Source organism: Canis lupus, chromosome 2 (genome assembly GCF_011100685.1).
Source record: "Canis lupus familiaris isolate Mischka breed German Shepherd chromosome 2, alternate assembly UU_Cfam_GSD_1.0, whole genome shotgun sequence".
Classification (NCBI taxonomy): domain Eukaryota; kingdom Metazoa; phylum Chordata; class Mammalia; order Carnivora; family Canidae; genus Canis; species Canis lupus.
The window spans coordinates 30,067,718-30,079,401 of NC_049223.1; the positions used below are offsets into that span (position 1 = coordinate 30,067,718).

Here is an 11,684-nt window from a genome sequence, read left to right on the forward strand (position 1 = left end):
CAAATCAGTACGTAAATGGGATGTAGGTAGACACATATTCATATTATAGAGGGTATATAAATATACCCTCCATATTATATGTATAAATATACATAACAATATTGTTATTATGAGGCTGTGGTTGCCTCAAGGCAGGTGGGCAGGTGGAGATGAGCTGTGCAGCCCTCCTGGGCAGGTCTGAGAGCAGAGCCACCAGGCGGACTTCGGCCCAGCAGCAAAGCCACCACTGGCTTTGCACATTAAGCCTGAGTGAACTTCATGGGATGAAGTGGAGGCTTCCTTTTCTCACCATCACGACTTGGGTGCACATTTATACCGACACTTTTTCTTCATGCATATCTTTAATCCAACAAGGCCCACTTTAATCCAACAAAGCCACTACTTCATTCCACCCTCTCAGCAACTGGCCTGTCTCCTGCCCCATTTTCTATCCCAGGCCTGCTCTTAACCTCTGCACAAGATACTGCGACCACCACCAAGCAGAAGGAACAGTCAACTGGGCACCTCTCACAAGCAGGACCTGGGGGCCCAGGGATAGTAAATCATTTCCTGGGAAGAGGAGGTAAAGCTTCCTTCAGGGGAGTCCCCATGCACTCCAAGTCCATGAGCCAAAAGGATATGCAAAGATGCTTCAACATTTCAGAGCTGGTTTCTTGGTTCCATATTCAACTCTGGGGCTTAGGAACAGGGACCTGTACAGATGTCTAAGGACAAAAAGCCCCATTTCCCTTAGTAAAGAAGGGCACATCCCTGACCAAGATGCCTAATAAGGCACAACCCTGGACTTTCTGTTTTTCATGCTTTTATTCCTTCTTTGCTGTTGGCCTTGTGCTGGGTTCATTTACAGAAGATGTATTTTGTTTAACTGAATACCAAAAATGGAAAACTCTATACATGAAAAGAAAAGAGAAGAAAAGAAACATGGGGAGAGAGGGCTGAGGTGCAGGTGCTGGGTGAGACAGGGCATGGTTCGGAGGGCTGCCCAACAGGCTCACGGCTCTGCAGGTGCTGGCAAGGTTGGCGATGGGGCACAGCCAAGGCATTGGGGTTGGGAGCTTGATGTGTCCCACAAGACACATATTGTTTCCAATTTGTGAGTAAAATTGATTTTATTTTATCTATTTTTTAAAAGATTTGATTTATTTACTTGAGAGTGTGACAGAGCACAAGGGGGGGATCAGCAGAGGCTGAGGGAGAAGCAGGCTCCCCGCTGAGCGGGAAGCCCGATGTAGGACTCGATCCCAGGACTTTGGGATCATGACCTGAGCTGAAGGCAGGTGCTTCACCCATTGAGCCACCCAAGTGTCCTTAAAATTGATTTTATTAGTAAGGCTCTTTCCACAAGTTCGGAGAAAACAAGTAAGAGTTCCAAGGGGAAAAAAAAATCCATATACAGTGAAATGAAAACTATCCCAGGATGACAAAAAATATCTATAACTATGTACACCCATAATCACTGCCGCCTCAGAGAACCTTTGATCCCTCTGACCTTCTTTAGCTTCCTCTTTTGCTTCCTGATAGGATTCTGACCCTCATAGAGATGAGGGGTTCTTTCTGCCAAAGCACTGATGTCACTAACATGCAGGAAAGACTATCAAAGGATTTAACAAGAAGAATCTGGAAAAAACACCCAAGTGGATGTGAATTTGAAGGTCGGTTTGTCCTCCATATAAACTATGATGTCATCTTAATCCATGTGAGACAATGATGAAACTAATGTTTATGGGCTTTTTTTCTTTTAAGAAAAATCAAGTCAATAGGGTTCTTTTTAAATTTATAAATGAAGATGTCTTATGGATCCAGCTGCAGCCTACTGAGGGAAAACCCTGCTCACGCTCGCCCTGTCCATCTTTGGGGTGGAAGTGGGTTGGCCGGCACGATGCCCACTCTTGATGAGGGCAATGAATGATAACCAGGATTTTCTTTGTGCTTGACTTCTATGAAAAACACTGTAAGAATAAGCTGTTTTTAACTTTCATTTGCAAATAAAATATTACATTTAAACACTGCCAAGAATGAATCTTTCTGAAAGCTGTAACTTTCTGTAAGGGTCACTGACAACCAGTTTCCTTGTCAAATTCAGTGAAATTAAACTAAAAAAAAAAATCCACTATTTTACAGGGAGGTAATGAAGAAATGCAGCAGTGTATCTGTGAACTAAGCCCAACTTTATTGTTTTGGGACAGTGATTTGCATTGACCCCCTTGTCCTCCTGAAGATGTAACTTGCTCCCTCTCTGTTCTGGGTCCCCTCACTAGTGAGAGAATGGATCCTCACTGTGAATATTTCATGGGAATCTGACTTTCCTTTAGGGCTTGGACCTATTTTTCTTCTGGTTTATTTATAGTTTTCACTGGTGATAAAATATGTTAGGGTTGGACATACAGTCAGGTAAAGCAGTCTCTCCCAGCTCTTGGCAGTTTGATCAAATGAGTTCAATTTTCCTACTGGTTTCTGTCTAGAGACAGGCAGCACCAACTCTCTTTACAACTCGCACAGGGGTAATTGGGACCCAAAGAGCGGTCCAGTCATGGGTATGCTAAAAAAAAAAAAAATTGGAAAAAAACAATGATAGAAAATATATTTACTGTGGAGATAGGACATATCAGAAGAGAAATCTGGGTAGTTTAACATATTGTTCACTGTTAGATAATGAAAAAAAAAAACAACCCCCAAAATTCTACTGCACCACTAACAGTAATGTATGTTAAAGACTTGCATAGATTTTTCCTAATATGGCACAATTTCAAAGCAAAGAAGAGAAAAACCCCATACGGTGCTGAAGATGGAGGGGTGAATTCCTAAGTTATCATTTAAAAATAAGCCATGTGAGGCCCATGGGAGCTTTATCCCCTTTAACCACATATATGTGAGTGGTTATTATAGTGTGGTTTTGTCAAGGGAACTTAGCAACGAGATAAAATAACAGCTGTATATTTTGTAGTGAAGTTTGCTTAGGAAGGCAGTTGCCATGGGAACGCCTGGCAATAGCAATTTGATTTTGTGTTGTATGAAACTGATGAGTTTACTTTGTCTAGATTATGTTCCTCACGCTGGCAACTTCTGGGAAGGGGGGGAGGAAAAAAAAGAAAAAATAGTCCTTTCCAGACATTTGCATATTAAAAAACGATCCACGTCATTTTCGAATAGACGTGGCACAGACGTTACTGACAAGCTTCTTCATCAATGAATCACATACTTCTTCCACCGAAAAATATATATTGTGTAAATTTACTGTATTTCCAAAGAGCTCTGACTGCTTTGAGCTGCAGCACCACCTTATTCAAATGAGTCGCATTCAATTATAAGTCCTCAGAAAATTGCCTAAAATAGTTGCAGCTGGGAGATGTAAAAAAAAAAAAATCTTATGAATGAGCAAAAACGAAGTGAATTATACTCCATGGGGAAGTCTCTCAATGAAAAATCTGGTAAACAGGCTCTTGGGTGGAGGGGGGAAGGGAAACAGATGCTGACTGATAAGAATTTGCTTATTTTAACAGGGAGACACCAGTGTCTGTGCTGGGGTTCGAATGAATGAGGATTCGGCTGAACCGTTTTGTCTCTGCAGGTGGCAGGGCTGCGGGGAACTGAAATAGCCCGATCAAAGGATGAAACGCAGTTCACCTCTGGGACTTGCAACCAGCATTGCTTTCATTCAGATGTAGGAATTCAAGGGGGCCTGGAGCCCCAGGCACCTACCGAATAGGAATTGGTCACTTAGTCCCGGAAGGCCTGCCAAGGCCAAGGCCAAATCACCAAGGAATGAACCAGAAGCAAATTCACATGGGCTTCCCAGCCCACCCTTTCCCCCTGGGCCTTCACAGCAGGTCTTGGTGAGAAACCCTGTTTTGCAGATGCCTTGATGGAGGTGGATGGGATCTGACGTATCAAGGGATTATGTATCCTGTCCTAAATTCAGGAAAAGATCTCCTCTCCATCAAGATTGAAAATAGTTTTGTTAAAGGGAAACTCAGAAACGTTATGGAAAGACAGATGAAGAAGGAGCAGAGGGGCACCTGGGGGGGTTGAGCGGCTGCCTTTGGCTCAGGGCGTGAACCCAGGGTCCTGGGATTGAGTCTCACATGGGGCTCCCCGCAGGGAGCCTGCTTCTCCCTCTGCCTGGGTCTCTGCCTCTCTCTCTGTGTCTCTCATGAATAAATAAATAAAATATAAAAAAAATAAAATAAAAAGAAGGAGCAGATTTATGAAAGTAAAGTCATTGCAAGGTCTAGGACACTTTAACTTACTGACCTTAATTATTTTAGCCAAATGGACCTTCCAGGGTTTGAGAAACGACAAAGTATGATTAGTCCTGCTTTGTTTTTCCTTTGAGATTGGAAGAGTGATCCACGCATTTATCTCGCCTTTATCCTTCTCACTTGTTTCCTGACTCAGTAAAAAATTTGGGAGAATATTATGGAAAGCTCCTTGAATTCTTTTGTCAGAAGCTGACTCCTTATGTTTTTCAGGGCTTGCTTGGACAATTTCAGGTCATTTTTTATGAAGCTGCATCCATTTGATCAGGGGTGTTAGCAACTGTTGTGGGAAGCAAAGACACAGGAAACATTATTAAATTTCCTTGGAACAGGCAGGGTGACCTTCCTCTAGGGACTCAGCTGCCTCAATGTTAATACTCTGCTCAGGGCAAGAGGCAATCTTAGCCCGATTCCCCCCCCACCCCCCATTCTGGGAGTCTGCTTTAACATATAAAAATTCCTTTGGAAACTTCTTTTATCTCTCCCCCCAAGATATATGCTGGCAATCATCCCCCAAGCAATCTGAAGGGTCTCAGGACTGAGTTTTTACTAATGCATAATAACTGGCCTTTCCCAAACCTTGTTTCCAAAATACTTGAGAGGCTGACCCTCTCCCTCACACCCTCCCAACTTGAGAGTATATAATGGGCCTCTCCCCCAGACCCCAGGGCTGCTCTTCCTGCTCCTGCCCACAGGTCCTGGCCCCAGGCTTTAATAAAATCACCCTTTTGCACCAAAGACGTCCCAAGAGTTCTTTCTTGGCCATCGGCTTTGAACCCTAACGTCTTCCCTACACCAGCAATTACAACAGGTAATATTTCACAGGCATTTGTGTCTAACACTGTGGTTTCTAAATACTGCTTCACTGTATCTTTGAAATGACACAGCAAAGCCAGGACTATTACAGCCTCCACTTTATAGAAAAGGAGACAGAGGTAGAGAGGCCCAGTCACTTGCTTAAGATGGATTTATTTTGGAGCTGGAACTTGAGTCAGGCTGTCGGGCTGTGAAAGCCGGGCCAAGGTACCCTCACCTCCCATAGCTCAGAGGACCTTCTGGATCATCCTCCAAACCTTAAATGATCACCTCCTCCTGCCTCTGAAGAGGAAACCTGCAGGATACAGCCAAAGAGTTCTGGAGCAAATTGCAGTTCATTCTCCAAACCATATTTTTCTATACACTTCTTATTACTTAATTTTACTATTAATCTGGAAACTACTTAGCTATTTGGAAATATTTTGAAAGTCCCAATGTATTTAAGACATCACAACGTAATTTGACTGTTGTCAACTGCACCTGATGTAATGAGCAGCGGGTGTTTCATGCAACTGATGAATCACTAAATTCTACCTCTAAAACTAATAATACAGTGTGTGTTAACTAAATTGAATTTAAATAGAAAATTTTTCAAAATCAAATAAAATTGTTCTCATTTGAAGTCTTTAAGATATACTTGAAATGCACAATAGTAACAGTACATAAAAATGGCATAAAAGGAGTATAAGAACATAATTATAGAAATTAAAGTTTAGCTAGAGTCCTCTTAGTTTCAGAAAGTCTATCTATGGATGTTGTAAAACGCTATTAATTTATCTTTACTTTGGAAGTAAAAAGGAAAAATAGATTTATCTTGGAATAGAAATCACAAAAGCTATATAATGTAGGGTATGTTCTGCTGATGGCTTTGCAAGCCCAGTTTTGCCAGGATTTTAGAAGTTTCTTCTGTGGAGAATCTTCCAGAAGCAGCTCCTGCTTTGAAGATACAGCTCAAAATGAAAGACTTAAGGTCAAAAGGATCAAGATAGATGATTCTGTAATTTTATGATTTTGGAGATTTATTTATTTATGTATTTCACATTTATTTCAATATCTGAAAGTACTATAATCTGCAATGTTGTGGGGTTTTTTTTTCCATTTCCTTCTTATTTAACAGCTTTTTATCAAGCCCTGGAAAATAATATGACATTTCCAGAAGTCCAATATTGCTTCTTAACACTGGATTAAGACAAAAACAATTTTAACTGAAATACCAATATAATGCAATATCTACTGCAATGTGAAAATAAGCAAATTAAAATTATATAAATGAGAATAAATATAGAGGGTTGGTTTTAACAACTAGAGCTCACATGATTTTAAGGAAATGTTTTCTTTTCTTATTTTGTTATCTTGGTTTCACTAGTCCCCCTACCCCCACCCCACTTCACAGAGCACAAACAAATAAAAGGAAATGCTGCAGGTTCAGTAGGATTTCAGAGCCCAAGAGGACAAAGTCCACAGGAGCCAATGCAGTGGTGCCAGTGCCTAGGATCCCATGTCCCTTTTCTGCCCAGAAATACCATTGGCAGAGATGTCATAGCTATACTCACACAGATGTTGCACCCTATGTAGGTATGACGGGATTCAACCCAGAATGCCCTATGCCTGAGATGTAGAAAGAATCTACTCTGTCCTATGGTGTATCTCCTACAGATTCTTGAGATGTATTGTCTTGTTGAAAGCAAAGGTGTGAGCATCAAAGACATCACCCACAACTGAACAAATCATCCGTGTACAAAGCTCTTTAAGAAATAGTGCCAGACTAGCTTCAGGAGGGGGGCGACTGCACTCTGGAATGAATTACAGATGCTGTTATGAGCGTACATACTGCGATTTTAAGAAACTCAGAGCTCTAGCACTGCTTGTCAAACCCAGACCAATACTGACATCAGTTATTTCCCATGTGTCCCCCCTACATGACTACCTTTCCTCTTACCCACAACACAGACGTCTATTGGGAAAGTTGGATCGGGATCCTGCTTTCTGCCGAGAGCAATGGAAAGAAGGAGCTGACTGAGTTTTATGGTATGAAATTCTGGGTCCCCAAATCCAATATTTATTTTCTTGCAGAATTTTGAGATCATACTTGAATTTGCAATTAACTTTAGCTCTGAAGAAATGTAAACTTGGGGATGTTATGCCCCCATAAGGATCTATGTTTAATACAAATAAAAATTTGAATATGCTATTAAAAAAGATGTTTTAATTAATCAGCTATGTTTTCATAACTATTAATGTTGTTTTCCATTATAATTATAGTGAGTGACTGTTGGATTATTAGCCTGCTTCCCTCCCCCAGCCTCTTACTAAGAACTGACACTTCCTCAGATCTACAAGGTCACATGAGTGACTCCCAGCATCTATAATGGTCTTGTGTTTAGGCTACAATCACCTGAAACAGGATCCACCTAATATGGACTAGGCTACCCACAAGTTCATTTCCAAGGAATCAGAGTTGGGACCAAGAGACCTATCTAATTTCTTTACCATAGGCTGGATCATTACCATGTTTGAAGCTTTTGGCAGCCTTGATCTCTATCATGTGGATGAGTGAAACAGAAGAAGACAGTGGCAGAGACGTACTCATGAAACAGACCCACAGAGGATGTCTTTTGCCAAGACCTTTCATTTCAGATGGGTCTTCGAAATAACTCAGAGCATCTGCTATTCAAATTTCCTTGTTTCTTCTCCAAGTGCTTCATTCTGAGAATAAATAAATGTGCTTAAAAATGTGTAAGTGTATCTCAAAAGGGTTTTGTGACATAAAGAATTATCATAGATTCATGAGTGCAGATTACCATTAGAATGATCAGTAAGTCAGTCCACATTGTAAATTATCCTCCCAAAAAATTCACGTATGTCATAATGAACAGCACGATGACAAATGTTCCAGGAAGTAAATTTATCAGAGACGAAAACATCAAAACTAAAAGCGATTCGAAATGTGATGTAAGTATACTCACAGGACAGGGGAAGCTGGAAGAGGCTCATGGGGTTCATGCAGGAAATATTTCCCTCTGTTCATTCAAAGCACTAATAGCTTTAAAAAATCGAGTAACATATTTCTGATGAGCTAAGCAACATCTTTATCAAATAATTTTCCTTAAGAGTGACTGTGAATTAGCATTTGGTGGTAGGAAAGAGGGAAATTGTGCACTTGTGGTGGAAGGGCTTATCATGCGTGTCCCCAAGCTGTGGGAAATTGTTCACTTAGGTGATCTGACACCACTGAAGCCACCACATTCCCCCCTATCATCTGACAAACTAGCACACCTCTGTTGCCCACACCGGTTTAGCATTAATATTCCTTTTTATATCTCCCTTCCATGGTGCATGTGAGCTTTGCATGTTGAAGTGTTCACACAAGATGTTCTTAAGGAACAGAAATGACAAGATATTCTATCGAGATTCCTGTTAAAGAACTTCCAACAGAATAGTCAATTTTTCAATTATGATCCAACATGTAATAAATGCCTACCAAATGTAGGTCTAATCTTGCCTGTCCTTTATCACACAGCTCTCGCCCAGGGCATCCTCAGACTGTTATGAAATACAAAGTCGAAAATCAAAGTGTCAAATTCCATTATTACTTTGGGTTAGTTGTCTTAGAATAGAATAAATCACTTTCCTTTTTAAATTAAGTTTGTGATAAACGTTAAGTTTCCACTGTTTTCAAAAATATACTTTTTTATTTGTCCAATAAAAGATCTTTATTTTATCTTCAATTTCTTGTCTGGATCATTTGTAACCTAGAAATAATTTTCAATGTAAAGGTATTTGTAAGACTAGAACAGAGAATCTCTCTCTCTCTTTTTTTTTTTTCCCTGAGCCATTTGGAAATAAGTTGCCAACATGATGTCCCATCATAGGTAAACATTTTAGTCTGTAATTCTTACAAAAAAGAACATTATCTTACACAACCAAAGTACAAACATCAGAATCAGGAAATTAACATTATACATTATCACCATCTCATCTAGAGACTCATTCAAGTTTTGCTGGTTGTTCCAATAATAACCTCTGAGAAGCCAGAAGACCCAATTCAGATGATATGTTGCACTAAACTGCCCTGCCTCTTTAGTCTCTTCCAATCTGACTTAGTTCCTCAGACTTTTTTTGTCTTACCTGACATTGCAGCTTTTGAAGATTACAGGACAGTTATTTTCACAAATACCTTTGAATTACAAGGGTCTCTGATGCAATCATGAAAGAAATGGTAGATTTCTTGCTTCCCTTCTTTTTTTTTCCTGCTTCCAAAATGAAAAATCATAAAAACTAATTTTAGGTAAAAATATTTCCATTTTATCATAATGTCTACTAACTATGAAAAAAATCACATACAGACCCATAATAAAAATGTGAATTGGTAAAATTGCAATCTGAAATTGAAAACTTTTAAGGAAATCATGGAAATCCTAAAAGCATTCAAAACAGTAATACCCTGGGGACACCTGGATGACTCGGTGATTGAGCATCTGCCTTTGGTTCAGGTCCTGATCCTGGGATCCTGGGATCCAGTCCCCCATGGGACTCCCCGCAGGGAGCCTGATTCCCCCTCTACCTATGTCTCTGAGTCTCTCTCTCCCTGTGTCTCTCCTGAATAAATGAATAAAACCTTAAAAAGAAAAAAGAATTAAAAACAAGAAACAAACAAACAAACAAAAACAAAAACAGGAATATCCACTGGATTTCCCTGATGACCAAAAAATCTCAGACCTTGGCATAACTTCATTGTCAAAACTGACATGAAACTGAAAGTAATGAGACATGATCTGCTTCAATTATAACCAAAGATAAATGAAAAAAATATCTTATTCTCATATCTCCTTTCAAAATTGTCATGAGACTCAGAACTGCCTAAACCAGGCTTAGAAGAAAAATCTGTTTTTAATTTCCTTGGTTTCAATTTCTATATAATTGGCTGAATTTATTGGGCATACCATTTGTAAAAGTTATAGAAATGTATTAAAAATATTATGGCGGGATCCCTGGGTGGCGCAGCGGTTTGGCGCCTGCCTTTGGCCCAGGGCGCGATCCTGGAGACCCGGGATCGAATCCCACATCGGGCTCCCGGTGCATGGAGCCTGCTTCTCCCTCTGCCTGTGTCTCTGCCTCTCTCTCTCTCTCTCTCTCTGTGTGTGACTATCATAAATAAATAAACATTAAAAAATAAAAATAAAAAAAATAAAAATATTATGGCTACTATATGCAGTTGGGTAGTTTTACAAAATATCAATTGGATAAATGAATTACAGTTTAAATGCCTGGAAATCATAAGTTAATGATTAACATTAACTTTCTACATTAAAAAAAATCTCTTCCAAAAGTCAAGGATAGTTATAAAAACAATCTGATGCTTGAGGTTTGCTTTCGTAGACTTGAGTCACTCACACTCATTAGAACGGTTATTATGGAAAACAAAACAGGAAATGGCAAGTGTTACCAAGAATGTAGAGGAATTAAAATCTTTGTCCTGTTGGTAGGAGTGTTAAATGATGGGAAAACAGTGTGATGGTTCTCAAAAAATTAAAAATGGATTTACTATATGATCCAGCAATTTCACCAAACTGTCTTTTGAAGTGGCTGCACCATTTTGCCTTCCCCCCCAGAGATGAGCGAGAGAGTTCCTGTGGTTCGTTCTACATCCTCGCCAGCGTTTGGTGTCCTGAGGGGTCTGGAATTCACCACTCTGGTAGGTGTGTAGTCGTACCTCACTGTTGTTTTAATTTCCAATCCCCTGATGGCACAAGATATGGAGCATCTTTCCATGTGTTTATTTGCCATCTGAGTGTCTTCTTTGGTAAGGTGTCTACTCAGGTCTTCTGTCCGTGTTTAACCGTTTTTTTTTTTTTTTCTTATTGTTGAGTTTTAAGAATTCGTTTTATATATCAGATGGTGGTCCTTTATCAAATGTGTTTTTTGCAAATATTTCTGCCCTCCTCTGACCTCCTCAGTTTATGGCTTGTCTTCTTAATAGTTTTTTGTTGTTATTTTTTGGTAATCAAATTTAACATATTATCCAAAAGCAATACTTACTGGGAGGAAGAGGGTCAAAAGCACTAAAATCAATCAATCAATCAATCCAATATTATGGTACTGCTGATGTCTTTTAAGTATGTGCTTTTTTTTTCCTTCCCTTAATGTGAGAAAAGTACATTTCTGATTTTTTTTTAAATCTACATTTGTGTGTCATTGGACTAATCTTGTAAGCAAAAGGTCACAAGAGACTCATCGGGCTATCATTAACATCAACATGCTGGTTGACAATCATTCTTCCTAGGCTCCTTTCTGCCTATGCTGTTGAGCCCGCCTGCCTCTGGTTACCCTCTATTTCACTGAAAGACAAGGGACCGAATGAGAGTCTCATTGCTTTTATTTTAAATTGGGAGACTAGATTGGCCAAGAGGTCATTTCATTTGTGTCGTGTAAAAGGTCATGGATGAAACAAAATTTTCAGTTTAATATATTTTACTTTACTTTCAATGCACTGACCAGAAGAAAGAGAAGAACATTCATTCTCTTCAGTCTCCACGGAGAGTTAGGAGTTCCTCCCAATACCCATGGGGTTGTCTAAATAGAGAAATAATAGATACTCATCTAACCAATCAA

General features: G+C 39.7%; 1 long non-coding RNA gene across 1 annotated transcript in view; it reads left to right on the forward strand.

Annotated features, from left to right (window-relative positions):
* LOC111091701 overlaps positions 1 to 4,056 on the forward strand; it is a 54,573-nt gene extending 50,517 nt beyond the window's left edge. Inside the window, exon 4 of the long non-coding RNA XR_005355387.1 lies at positions 3,501 to 4,056. This is a non-coding gene — a long non-coding RNA (uncharacterized LOC111091701). The remainder of the gene's footprint in view (positions 1 to 3,500) is intronic.
* The last annotated feature ends 7,628 nt before the right edge of the window (positions 4,057 to 11,684 follow it).